The sequence below is a fragment of the Mustela putorius genome, unplaced genomic scaffold, assembly GCF_011764305.1.
Source record: "Mustela putorius furo isolate JIRA1106 unplaced genomic scaffold, ASM1176430v1.1 tig00003845_pilon_pilon_pilon, whole genome shotgun sequence".
Lineage (NCBI taxonomy): Eukaryota > Metazoa > Chordata > Mammalia > Carnivora > Mustelidae > Mustela > Mustela putorius.
The window spans coordinates 37,072,735-37,085,793 of NW_025421998.1; positions in this window are offsets into that span (position 1 = coordinate 37,072,735).

The following is a 13,059-nucleotide window of genomic DNA, read 5'->3' on the forward strand; positions in this document are numbered from 1 at the left end:
CTTGACATATTGGTTGCTTGATGCATAACTTGTGTTCAAAGTTGTCCTCCAGCAGGGCAGCCAACCTAATCCCCAATGAAGAGACTGGTAACCCAGCATGACACAGCAGCGGACACTGAACCCTAACCCAGATCTGCGGGTCCTCAGCCCCCTTTGCTCTACTCTACCTGCCTGGTTTGGTATGAGACGCTCAACGGGGTGTTGTTAAAACTGTAATCTATGTTAACAGACTATATATATACATTTTGGTAGAAGAAGGGGAGGCTCTGAGATTAGAAAGACTTGGTGTTGCATTAAAAAAATTTTTGGGGGCGCCTGGGTGGCTCAGTGGGTTAAAGCCTCTGCCTTCGGCTCAGGTCATGATCCCAGGGTCCTGGGATCGAGCCCCGCATCGGGCTCTCTGCTCGGCAGGGAGCCTGCTTCCTCCTCTCTCTGACTCCCTCTCTGCCTACTTGTGATCTCTGTCTGTCGGGTAAATAAATAAAAATTAAAAAAAAAATTTTTTTTTTACTCCACCCCCACCCCAACTTGTATCACTTGGGCCAAGTCATGAAGTCATTCAGGTACACAGATTAACCTATGGCAAGAAACTGACCTCACAACGATTGTGGCTATTAGGAGAAAAGCCCCACATGCACCCACGCATGCGCACTGGCATACCCACGCAAGCGCCGGCGTACCGAGGTCTTCCATCCCCCACGGTAGGTGCTTCTCTCTCTCTCTCTCTCTCTCTCTCTCTCGGGAATGCTGGGGAAGGATGTCCCCCTGAAGGCACCCTGATTCAAATAACCTGGGCTGAGTGAAAGGGCAATATTTTGGTGGCCCCGTGGGCGCCTCACTGGCAATAATTTACGCGTTGACAACTATTTACATTTAGAACCACAGCTTGCTGAGGTCAGTGTAAATTTCTGGGGGCTTGTATATTGGCCTGTGTGTAATGCTAATAAACACGAAAACTTCTTTTCTATAAACATGTTCCTTGTGGACCCCTGAGGCTATAGTGCTGATGAGCTTACTTTTTTTTAATGAGAAGTAAGATGAACTGCAAGCACCCAATTAGAGAGGCTCAGTCAGATCACTAGAAGCTTTCAGGCCTGGACACCACAGAGGAGGTTTTAAGGAGTTCAAACAAGAGAAACCATAATGAGAGAAACACTGAACTTGCCTTTATTCTTAGCAGCAGCTTTGTTTGTCCTCTCTAGGCTCAGAGCTGTGTTGCTGGGACTGAACTTTTCCAACAAACTATTTTTGTTTTTCACTAGCGGTGCTCTGTGAAGGACTCTTTGAAATGCAGACTTCTTAGTCTCAGTGAGTGCAAAGCGCTTGACATGGCTACCTCTTCCTATTGCAGAAGACAGCCCCACACCTAGAACAGTTCTACTTCAGGAGCCTCATCCTTGGTATGTTAACAAAGAAAATGAGACTGAAAGTGATACTTATTAGATGGTGCTCTTGCCCATGAGTTACAGCTCAGAGACTGCCATATGTGCATCTTTTAAGATTAGTTTGTAGCTGATGGAGTTGCAAGCAGGTGATGGGGCAAAACATCAGAATAAAAGTTCTTAGAGCTCAAAGGTACCTTGATGAGCGGATATATTCTAAAATTTCAGAACCAAGCCTATTCCAGTTTAGTGCAATTAAGATTAGGACTTTATCTCTTTAATATTTTAGCCAGATCTAAGACTCAGCAGGAATTCTGATTACATGTATCCTTGTCTTTCTCTAATTGTGCTTCCCTCCTGGTGTCCTAATCATTGGTATATTCCATTTTATGCACATTTATGGTGTATTTTTCTATCTTTTTTTTTTAATGTTAGAGATAAAGATATATTTGCTTACCTCTTTTAACTTGAGTCTCAAAGCAGAAGAAATACAGTTGATCCTTGAACAATGCAGAGGTTAGGGGCACTGCCTCCAGCACAATAGAAAATTTGTGTATAACTTAACTACTCATAGCCTATTGTTCAGCTGGAAGCCTTACTGATAATAGCTAATTAACACATATTTTGTAAATTATATGTATTATATACTGTATTCTTAAAGTAAGCTAGAGAAAAGAAATGTTACTAAGAAAATCATAAGAAGAGAAAAGAAATTTACAGCACCATACAGTGTTTATTGAAAGAAATCTGCAGGTAGGTGGACCAGTGCAGTTAGAACCCATGTTGTTAAAGGGTCAGCTCTATCTGTTTTGTGAATTCATCTTACTTTCCTAGTAACCTACTTAGTACAGGTGTGTTTACCATGCACTAACACCAGCCAAACCCTTTATCATGTGCTAGGATTCAATGGTAAACCAGGCACAGACTTTTATCGCTATAACTAAATAATTAGATGAATAAGAGATTGTAAACTGTGATCAGCTGCACAGATGAAAAGTTCTGGCTATACCAAGAATTTGTAGCTGGGGAGTTGATGAAGGGTAATGCATCAGAGAAGCTTTTCTAAGGAAGTATACGTTGAACACAGAGCTGAATAATGAATAAATGAAAGCAAGGGAAGATCATTCTGGGCTATAGGAACAGCATAAGCAAAGATCCTGAACCAAAAAGAATTTGGCATATTGGAAAAAACTGAAAGCAAGAGAGTGTGGCCAGAGACGAGAAAACCAGGGAAAAATGAAAGATGACACTCGGGGTTGGTAACCCCACAGTCAAGTAGGACCATATTAAGTAAAACCAAAGACATTGGGTTTTATCTTCAATAAGATACCATTGAAGGGTTAGTAAGAATAGAGATGTACACAGATTTGCTTATAAAAGATTGTGACTACAAGATAAATTTCATCAAAGATGGGAAGATTTTAAGGTATGTCTATAAATTCTTTGATATTCCTTGCTTCAGGAAATGGAGTTTAATTTCCATTGAGTGTGGGAAGGGCTTAGTGACTTACTCTTTTTAAATAGCACATGATAGACGCGATGGTATAAAATCTCTAAGTCAAGGTCAAAAAAGACAGTGTGACACCCATCAACCCCTCTTTAATCATTTGCTCTGGAGAAAGCCAGATGCCATGTTGTGAGGAACTAAGACCTGACAAGAAACTGGGTCCTCCTGTCAAGCGTGGTGTCAGGGGGCCAAATTGGGAGCACATCCTCTAGCCCTACTCAACCCTTCAGATGATTATGGCTCCCTAACATCCTGATAAAGCCAGAATAAGCCAGTTTAATGGCTCCCAGATTTTGACTCTCAGAAATTGAGATGTATTTATCATTTTAAGGAGCCAAAATGTGGGATGATTTGCTATGCAGTCATACATAGCTAATATAGCAGGTAAACACAGAAGGAGTAGCAGGAAGTTCTTATAGTGGTCAAGCAGATGATAATGATGGTACCTTGACTTAAAGTAGTTTCTATTAAATGCCAGCTTCACTTTCTCTCCCAGGAATACACCATGGAGATTAAAACATGACCAATAGAAAACTGTAGATGTGGCTTTGAATCCAGGCTTTGTTTCTTAGTTACAGGTGATCTTGCAAAGCCTTTCTATGCCAATGATATTTTTATTCATATGATGGAGCTAATAATATTTACTTCCCTTTTAGCTTATGTGGAGGTCCATAGTAAGGTCCATAGTAAAGGTTTTGAATCATAGTAACTGCTCAGACACTCTTACCTGCTAGTTTGTTTTTGTTGTTTATTATATAGCTAGTAGTTTCTCTCTGCAAATCTTGGTTCTTTGCTATTAGACGAATCCTCATTAAATGTGGCCATGTCACTTGTCTTATCAAGTTGCATTCAGAAATTCCCATTACTTTCAAAATAAACTTTCAGTTCTTTGGCTCTGCATTGATAGTCCTCTAATCTCTAACTTGAAAGACCATCTTGCTACCTACGTGAGCCTCTACTCCATGCAAATTCATCATCTATTCAATTAATTTCTTTCTCTTTTTTTTTTTTTTGTGGCTCGTGATACTTGGTTGAGTCACTTAATTTCACTTACCCTCAGTTTTCTTATCTTAATGTTATGCATTATAAAGGGCCACCTGCCCTTCACTGTTCAGAGAAAGCATAATAAAAAGTTGTTACATTGTGACATCATCTGCAAACTCCTTCTGCTTACAAGAAGCTCTAGCAGACATGTTATACTTCCTGCATACACATACAGAAAAAGGAATGGGCCACGAAAGGGCATCTCTCTGGATCTTTCACTAGCCATGAGGAGACACTTTAGACCTCAAGTCTGGGTGATATTAACTCATTTTGAGGACTTCAAGCCCATTGGTCTCACCTCTTATTTCCAAGCACAAGTTTGCGATGTGATTAATTACTGCTGCCTGCTCAGTCATGTTTTATTGACTAATTAACCTCAGGCAGTCTCTTGCCATTCACAGGACTATCCAAAGCAGCTGCTTCTCTACACTTAGACACAGAGAGGATGAAGAGGAAGATTTCCTTCATGGCTGGGGCAGTAGTGCCTCTGCTGATGGCTGCAGAGATGACCTCAAGTCCCCAAACTGGTCTGGACCTCACTGGCCAAAGGAACCTGAGAAATGGGTATGTTGGACCCACATTGAATTCATCCTACAGTTCATCTGCAGTTTTGAGTAGTGTATTCTTAAAGTAATTTCCAATTTATAGAATCTCCCCCTACCCCCACTTGGCTCAAAATTATGTGGGCATAGTTTTTCCACTGTCCATCCACCCCAATAGGAGTTTTTTTTACTTCGGATGGGATGCCCTCTAGAGTCATTAAGCAATGCTTAAAACATTACTTATGGGTCTTTACCCCACTCCAAGCCTCTTTTAAAAAAAAGAGAGAAACTCTGAACAAGGATGCTCTTTAATTTGCCAAGGGCCCAGCCCAAAGTTTGTTAAACTTTAAATTTTTTCTTGTTTGAGTTAACACCAAAATGAATTCATTTTAGTTAAGCTAAAGTATGGCAGTGACTGCAGTGGGGTATATGATGAGGATTTTTTTGTGGAACGTTTTGCAATTTTTTAATGTTCGTGTTTCCAAAGAGATAACCCAAGCTTCTCAGCATCATTTTGCATATAGAATATAATTACCAGTAGCAAATGAATGATTTTGTTGCTCTATTGCATTAGCTAGAATCTTCTCATATCTATCCAAATATAAGTGTCACAGATTCTTTATATAATATGATTTTGTGGTGCAGTTGATATTTTGATGACCTATGAACAGAAATCTTATTGATTTGTATTATTGAGATGTAGCCTGAGTTCCAGCATTTAAAAAATGTAAACATTATATTTAAACGGATAAATAGGGAAGTACATAAATCCTAAGTATATATTTTATCAAATTTTAATAAAATAAACATACCTACATCCAGCTTTTATTTTTAATTGGTTATTTCTTTGGAATCTTCAATATACCCCAATAATTTTAAATTTCCATTAAAAGAAAAGGAACCTAATTTGAAGAATGCTAATTGTGCTATTATATATTGATTTTCTTCTTAGATTTTAATTAAGTTGATTATACATTGGGATCCCATAATATTAGTATGTTATATTCTGGGCACCGTTATTACTTATACAGATGTTATATTTTATTGTGGACATATGCATATTTGTGTGAGTGTGTGTACATGCATGCACACATGTGCATTGTGTGGGAGATGGGACTGATTTAGCCAAGTATGAAATGAAATAATTTTAGATATTTATGCTAAAAAAAAGGCATTATTCTTAGTCCTTCACACAATATCTAAAAAAATGAATTCACCTCAGAATCTGTATATTGTACATACACATTCAAGTTTTGAGTGTGAAAAGTTACAGCTGGAAGGGACCTCAAGGACCTCATTTGAGCGTGAAGAAAACCAAGCCTTTATCTTTGAGTGAGTGAACCAGGGCCACACACTGATTAGTGGTTCACATACTTGATTAGTGTTTACTGTCCTAAGGATTCAACCCCAGTGTCCTATTATGATTGTTCTCCCTATAGCAAACATTGAGAACCAAAGCTCTTGCTGGCCAACACAGAAAGAGAACTCAATTCCATGATTGAGGAATGTCTCAGAGATTTCCCCTCTTCTAACAACTCAACATTCACTCTACTTATAGGGTCCTAGCTGGGGCTGCCTCTTAGATAGGTATATGCTTTCAGGGAAATGCCAAAAAAAAATACTGTAAAAGCAAGATACAAGACTATTGTTTTGAATATATCTTGTATATAGCCTAAAAGCTATTTTAACGTGACATTCAAAATGACAATTTGGGATTCAGGTTTAAACAGAAAATTGGATTTCTGTCTTTGTTATCAAAGAGATCATAGAATTCTGATGATAGGTATTGGTTATGCACTAGACGTGCTAAGATAACATGTGACCACCTAATATTTCCATCCCGTTTAGCTACTCCGAGGCTGGCGCACCACAGGGGAAATATATTGTAATAGCTATGATCTTTTGCCGTACTCCATATGATTTTCTATCTACTCATGCAGATATGATATTTACATTGGTATAGACACACACCAGAAACTTCTTGAATGAGACAGGAAAGTAATAGATTCTTCCAGATCACAAGCACACACATAATTGTGGGAGATTTAAAATTAAGGAATATATAGGAGCTGAAGCTTGTGCCTCTTGAAAAGTCTAAGTCCAAGTCAATATCAGTATAATGAAAGTGCTACCTGTTACCATATTTCTGAGCAATTTCCTCATCTAAATGTTTCAACAGTACAAGCCAGTGTCATTTGCTAAAAGGATGTTTGCATTTCTTTACAAATATATTCTACTGGTGATGTTTCTTAAAAGTAGTTATCTTTGATTCATACCTAAATGATTTATCATTAAGTAATCTAAGTGATTTATCATCATATCTAAATGAATCATCTTATATTTGTCCTTTACTTTAAGTTGCCTAAGATTGTTTTAGGAAGTAAGCAAGATATAGAAGGGAGGATTTCTCTATTAGTTGCCAGTGTGAAGGGGATAATTCCTCTGTTATTGGGTAATTAGGAAGGTATCTGAATTAGGCAATGTTAGGATTCTCTCCCACAAATTGAATTTAGTTGGAGAATAATGATTAGAAACGTTTTGTGGAAGTTTTTAACTTCCAGTTGGGACATTGGACATTAGTGTCTCAAAGAAATTATTATAATATATCCTAAAAATGATCTGTTAAATCTAAGTTAACTTTTGGTAAAATAAACTTGCCAAGGTTAACATTGTTTATATAGGACGATGGAGTCTGAATTTTTAAAAATGCAATTACATGGAAGACTTTAGGAATAATTATCACTTAGGTTTATTTTGTTCTAAGGTATAGTCTTTATTTTATATAATCATTCACTACAATGATTGAAGTCATTTGATTATTCTCTAATAAGATCTTAGTTAAATTGATAAGACCTTAGAAAAATTTATGAAATGCTTGTAAAGTTATCCGAGGTTTTTCTCTGTAAAAAGTCTAGCCATAAATGGTAATTTAAAAATAACTCGGGTTTTTACTTGTGTTGGCCCAAGATCTTATAAATAAATTTATGTTTTCAGCCATGATGAGAAGCTGGTATTGGACTTCTCCTCCCATTTTAAATAGCTATAAAGCCTGGAGAAAACTTCTAAAGTAAGCTGATCGCAGTAATAGGACTAGAGCCAAATTTGAGCCATGATGCTTAAGTTAGGGGTTGGGGGTGGGGGATACACAAATGCCAGGAGATGGAGCCTAAGCAATGAGTGTTATATAAAAGACCAAGCACTTTTTAATTAATTAATTAATTAATTAAATTTATTGAACAAGCACTCTTTAAACATATTTTATAAAAATATGTCCTTCAACTTCTACAGCTCAGTATTAGATATACATACATATTTATGATTTTTAAATGGAGGATCTGAATATTTTTTCATTTTTAAAATTTTTCAAAATTTTTCTTTTTTAAGTTTTAGTTAGTTTTAACATACTCTACAGTATTGATTTCTAGGGTAGAATTCAGTGAATATTTTTTCAAAGAAGACCTACAGATGGCCAACAAGGACATGAAAATATCTTTAGCATAATTAATCATCAAGGAAATGTAAATCAAAACCATAGTGAAATATTCCCTCGTACCTGTTAGAATGGCTATTATAAAAAAGGTAGGAAGTAGTGTTGGCAAAGATGTGGAGAAAAGGGAACCCTAGCACAAGGGAATGTAAATTATTGTAGCCCCTGGGGAAAACAGTGTGGATGTTGCTCAGAAAATCAAAAACAGAACTATAAAATGATCCAGCAAGTCCACTTCTGGATATTTTTCTGAAGGGAATGAAAACTCTCAAAATCTGCATCCTCATGTTCATTGCAGGAAAAAAAAAATACAAAAATACAGTACCCTTCATTTAAAAATAATGTTCTACTTAGAAACTGAGACTTGACAACTCACAAGCAAAAAGAAACATTTGCTTTCCCTGTTGTGGTATAATACCTTACCAAGCTTTTCGTAAACGAAATCTTTTCCACTTCACTTTCCATCTTTGATTTCAGGAAGTCTAGAGCTAATGGGTAGGTGGAAGCGTTTTGGTATATACCTCTCATTATCTACTAAGGTCCAACTATTTTCTTGATTTCAGTCTCTAAGAAGAATTTTTTCTGTTGAACTTTGATTCAAGGAGTAACTTAATAGACAACATCTGAGTGTGAGAGTAGACAAAACACATCCCAAGATAACTAGATGCATTGGCCTGTCCAATCGGATGCTGAGCGCGTCTACCAAAGTGAGGATTGTAAGTTGAGTTACTGAGATGGAATAATTTAGGGTAGCAAGGCTACATCAGCAGTCCTAGAGGCAGAGTTCATCCTTGAATGATACCCCCCCCACCCCCAATCTGCTAGAGGCATTAAAACCAAGGAGTAAGGAAGGTTCATCTTCCCGGAGTGTCACCTTAGTTAAAATTACGAGGAAATAATTATTTCTTTTACACTTCAATCTCATAGAGACATACTGTAAAAATGCAAAATATACACAGATTTAAAACACAAGCCTTAAGAAAAGGAGCCTCTTTGGTGCACATTGTTTGCATCCCACAGGTACCTGTATTTATTCTTCACTGCCGCTAGGAAGGCGATGTTTGAGAATGGAGAGTACATGCTGTCCTGTTAGGCTGGAATTCAAATTTACCTTAGCCTCTCACTGAAGTGTCATTTTGGAGATGTTGTCTAAATGCTCTGAGATTTAGTTTTCTCCTATTTAATTTAAGACATGAATTTTTATTAATTATGCTCATATTTAATTTTAAGACATTAATACTTACCTCAAGTATTGCCACAAATTACAAAGGGGGAGTAAGAAACTTGTACATAGTTAGCTAGATGATATCTTCTCCTCTCTACTCCTGACCCCTAAAACTATGTGAATCATTTAGGCATAAGTTAAAAAGGGGGAAAAATAGGAGATCACCGTATTTTATCACTTGCATTCAAGTTTGCATTTCAAGAGTCCGTTCCTTCCCTGCTTCTTTTGTCATGATACTGTCATAAAGGCTGAGAACACACAGTTTGTTCCATATATGGCTCCTGTTAGGGAATCAGGCCTGGAAGAAGTCTTCAGTTGCTTCTGTTTTTTCAGGAAGGTGAAGCTGAGTAAAATTGTTAAATTGGAACTCGATCCTACTCCAGGAGGGTAGGACAAGAGGATGCATGAGGAAGCCAGCCAGAGACTCCCAGGGGTTTTGGCAGAATACAGGAAAGAAGGTTGGAGGACGAGTAGGAGGACTGCAGGAGAATCTCTGGAAATGTAGGAGGAGAATTTGGGGTCAGAGGATTAGTTGCTGTTCTAAGGCTCTCTGGCATCTGAAGGTAGCCCCAATGTGGGAGTGAGATGGAACTAAATACCAGTGACAGAGAAGCCATCTCTAAGCAGTGGTGATCAGCTGTCTTCCAACTGGACGGTCCATATAAGGGTGTTTGCAAGCTGAGAGTTGTAATGTGGGGACTGTTTATAGTAAATTCTGTGATCCCTCCATTTATACTGTGTGTACAAATATGGACTCTCTATTAACGATTATTTACTGAAGGCAAAGCATACCGAGGACACGAAAATGAGGCTGGACTCTTAAGATTACTTCATTTAGCAATACTTGGCACCTACCATGTACTAGGCATTGGGGATAGAAAATGAAAAGCCTAGTGCTTGCTCCCCACGATATATATTGTACTTAAGACTGTATATCATAGTCATTTCCTTCAAAAAAGTCTTCGTGACATGCATATTCTAAGTATTCATTTTTATCGATGTAAAAACATTATGTCTACCATGTTTTTGTTTTTGTTTTTTCCAATCTCCTGGTTTCTCAAAGGCTCAGGGACACCTCTGGCACTGTTTTTAAAAAATAAAAAATATTTTAAAATTGTTTGTATATATATATAACCTTTGACTTGGTTCTAAATCTTTTGAATCAGAACTTCTGTTCCTGAGGCCCAAGAAACTGCTTTTTTAGCAGACTCCCAGTGTGATCTTCTGTAATTAAAAATTGAGAACTATATAGTCAACTCTTTCTTAACATTCTCCCTTATCGTAAGATAGATGACACCAAGGACTTTAAAAGGAAAAGCAGAAGAGATCACATCTGCCATGAAATTTCCAAATACAATCTTTCTAAGTATGTGTTGGTGCATAAACTGATTTGTTTTGACTGATTTTATCAGTGGGGCCAATCCACAAAACAGCCATGTCAATCAAAAAGTCATTTCCTTTTGTTTGTGTTTTAACATTCACCAGCCTGGGGCTTTTCACAGACAAAGGTTACCTGATTACATTACTGTAGCAGGCAGTTGGGTGGCTTCTGTAGGAGCCACACTGGAGACATCCATCAAAGAACTTTTCAATGGGCAGGTCAGTGCTTAATGAAAGTGTCAGCAGCTTTCACAGAAAAGTTTATCTTGATTCCTGTTAACACTCTTGATAATAAACTTCACACTTTCTCTGATAAATGGTCTTTCTAAATTTTTAAGTAGGCAAAGGTAATCAAGTCTAAGATGACCAAGTGCACTTTTTGGAGAGTGGAAAGGGGCATCCAGAAGCCTTGTTCCCTGGGTTTTGGGAAAGAAAGTAAAGTGAAAACTAGAGTGTACTAGGGCTTGAAACATGGCGCCCAGAATCAGAGAGGCTCCAATCCAGCTATCACTCTTACTATGCCAATTCAGGCAACTTTTCAGTGTAGCCAAGCCATAGTTTTCTCATTTGTATAAGGAAGGAAATAATAACATTCATTGCATGTTATGTACTGTTTTGTATGTCTAATCCTGAGCATTTGACATGTCCTAACTCATGGAGTCCTCACAATAACACTGTAAAAGGAGATGATGATATGACCCTTATCTTACAGAGAACTGTAAGCTAGAACTCTTAACAGGGGCATAGAAAACAACTTCATAGAGTTTTGGAGAGCATTAACTGGTAAATTTTGAATGCTTAGCATAGAGTCTGAAACTTATAAATCTCTAAATAGAGATGACTATTAATATGAATTCATTATATTCACTTTTTTTTTTTTTCTTTTTAAGCCTTCTGCAATAGTAATTTCAAAATTCATAGCCTCTTTGGTCTGGACCCTTGGGCCAACAAGTTAATGAGGATGTATTGTTTGAATGTATACATAGCGCTCCCTCTTCACACTTCAAAAGGGGAATCCATTGGGTTTCTAACGTTGGTTCCAGGAGATACACTCTTTATTTCCTCAGTATGCAATTCTGAAGAATTATCCTGGGCAGGGCCATAAAGCACATACTATCAAGGAGAGGTTTTTTCCAAAATATTACTAATCAATCATTTTGATTATTTCCAAGGAACCACATAGTAGGTGCTTTGGCTGGATTGATGCATCTTGGATAATTGATCCAAATGTGAGTTCCAGTGGTTGGTTGCCTGCAGAAGGGTAGGGCAGGAGGCAGTGTGGTATAAGGAAGAAGCCAAATTTCTGTCAGATACTGGGGAGAAGAGAGAGAGACCTAGAACTGGATCCTGAGCTTTTTCCCTCCACCTAAGAATTGTGTGATCTTGGGCAAGCTATATCAAGTACTTAACTTAGAAGTACCTCATAGGGCTATTTTGAGAAAATAAATAGGTGAAGTTGTAGAGAGCTCCTAGCATGCTTTCTGTCACATAACAGGTACTCAGTAAATAAAACTGAAGTATCAAGATTGTTTTTATTATTAGCACTACCTACCAATAATGTTTTAGACACTCTGGATAGGATAAGTGGCCAATCTTACGAATGGGGGGCCAGTATAGACAGAGATTACAAAGTTATGAATTTTAGTTAGGCTAGAGTATGACTGAGTAGCATACAAAAATAACTGATTTGGAAGGCCATAATCATTTCTTATTTTCTTTCACTGAACCAGTAAATGCGGAGGCTTTTGGAAATGAGAAAGAAGAGCTGGGTCACTGATACAGTACTGCTAGGTGTCTTGATAGGGAGTCTTTTTGAGAGCACCTACATAAAGAAGTTCCTTCATAATGGGAAGGCAATGGAAGCTGTCTGTGGCCCTAAAAGTTGTGGGAGCTTGTTCTCAGCCTCCTGAAATCGAAGGGTGTTGACAGAACCACAAAAGGCATGCCTGTGTGGCGGTATTATGGGGCCGAGGCTCTAGAACAAAGGTTTCCTGTCTCTGCAGTGGTGCCAGGCCCCACGTCTGCCATAAAATAGAAGAATGGACAGACCTAAATGGGTCTTCTGACTTAGACATACAGTGGATTTCTCAGTGCTAACCTGTATGGATCGAAAACCTAAAATGACTCCCTGATACTTTCAGGCTTTGTAGACTTGACCCTCACCCATGATGCAGTAAACCACTCTTGTAACATTGGGGGGAAGTTGGTCTCTGATGGTCTAACATGGTCTCTGATTATATGTCCTGCGTGGGAAGTTGTGGAATGAACAAAATGTATATAATATTACTTGCACACCCAACTGTAGAGTAAGATTTGTATTTTCGACCTATTTATTCAGACAGTTGTAGAGATCTGTTGTTGAAATCAGAAGGAGATATTGAGGGGCGCCTGGGTGGCTCAGCGGGTTAAGCCTCTGCCTTCGGCTCGGGTCATGATTTCAGGGTCCTGGGATTGAGCCCCACATCGGGCTTTCTGCTCAGTGGAGAGCTTGC